Here is a 1,395-nt window from a genome sequence, read left to right as displayed (position 1 = left end):
CTTTTATTATATGGATGGTGTTTACAAGATGATATTATTAACGATTGATTATGAACTAATTGAAAAATTGTCCTAAATTTAGTGTCATTTTCTGTGGATTCACTAAGTGAATCCACACTTTCCAGATAATGGATTTTCCAACTTTACTGCCAACATAAATGTATCATTAAATGCCATGCAAACAACAAATGTAACCTCAAAAACACATTTTTTTGTTGGTTTTTATGTATCCGTCACTGTTTTTAATAACACACTACACCTACTGATAATGGAAACATATTTTGGTTGATTTCTACACACCAAATCCCATACGCAGTGTTAGAACCACTCTGACCATACTCCTTCTCTCATCGGCCCCGAGACAAGACAATGAACAATCACCAAAGACAAAAAAACAAATGAAACATATCATTTTTTCTGTCCATTTCATGCACAGGAGGAAGTATAAGGACTCTACATTGTGGTTGGTGAAACCAAACACTTTCAAAACACATTTCTCAAATCAGTAACTATAGAAATGATCCCTGAAAGTATCGTCTTAATCTGACAATGTTCCTGCCACGGGACTAGAACCACCGACACACCACGCTCTGTTATGGTACTGAATACCCCCCTCCCCACCCAACATATTTAACCAAGATTAAGAAACAAATTGAACCATCACCAAGACAGAAATATTATTATTTATATACACGTCACACAGTCAAACACAGCTCTGATTTATTTCTACAGGTCTGACTTGGACTTCCTTCCTCTTCCCTTCCATATTTGCACCATGATCATCAGACTGTCCCCTACAGTCTCCAAAGGAGATGTTGAGCTCTCCGAGTCTCAAGGAACCCCATAAAATGCTCTTTTTTCTGGGGCATCCTCAACTGCAACAAGTTGAATTCTGATTGATAGTTGTTCTTCGTGGCTCAGATCAGGAGTGCAGTCTAAAAGTATTTGTGATTACTTCATCTCACCACCCACAGACTCCACAATTTTTCCACTAATGTCATCTGTTTAGAGGAAGCCCATGAGGTCGAACACAGATCAACTGGATTCACAATGACAAAATGTAAAGAGTGATGTTCACTGCCTGAGAGCAGCACTTATAATGGAGGAATTTAAACATCTAATAAGGAAAAGAGGGAACACGGCAGCAATAAATAAACTCAGAGAGAAAAGCTGGCAGGAAACCGTGGATTGACTAAATGCGTACGATTAACATACCAGTGCATTCTGGGTAAAATGTACTGATAAATAAATGTGTCCTTATTCTGCAGATTGAAGTGCTTTATGCTCCTGCTGTGGTGAACATGTTGAAATTTCTTAGAGCTTCTTAAAATTATGTCCGTAGGTGTTTCTGAATGTCTGAATGTCTGAATTATGGAACAACATGACACCATAAGT

At 37.9% G+C, this 1,395-nt stretch overlaps 1 non-coding gene across 1 annotated transcript; it reads right to left on the bottom strand.

Moving 5' to 3' along the window:
• Positions 1 to 323: 323 nt before the first annotated feature.
• LOC117522717 lies at positions 324 to 540 on the bottom strand. The gene has a single exon (XR_004564304.1). It is a non-coding gene; the product is annotated as a small nucleolar RNA U3 (small nucleolar RNA).
• Between the last annotated feature and the right edge of the window lie 855 nt (positions 541 to 1,395).

This window comes from Thalassophryne amazonica, chromosome 12 (genome assembly GCF_902500255.1).
Source record: "Thalassophryne amazonica chromosome 12, fThaAma1.1, whole genome shotgun sequence".
Taxonomy (NCBI): Eukaryota; Metazoa; Chordata; class Actinopteri; order Batrachoidiformes; family Batrachoididae; genus Thalassophryne; species Thalassophryne amazonica.
Note: the sequence above shows the minus strand (reverse complement) of the source record. Positions and strands in the feature narration are given on the sequence as shown.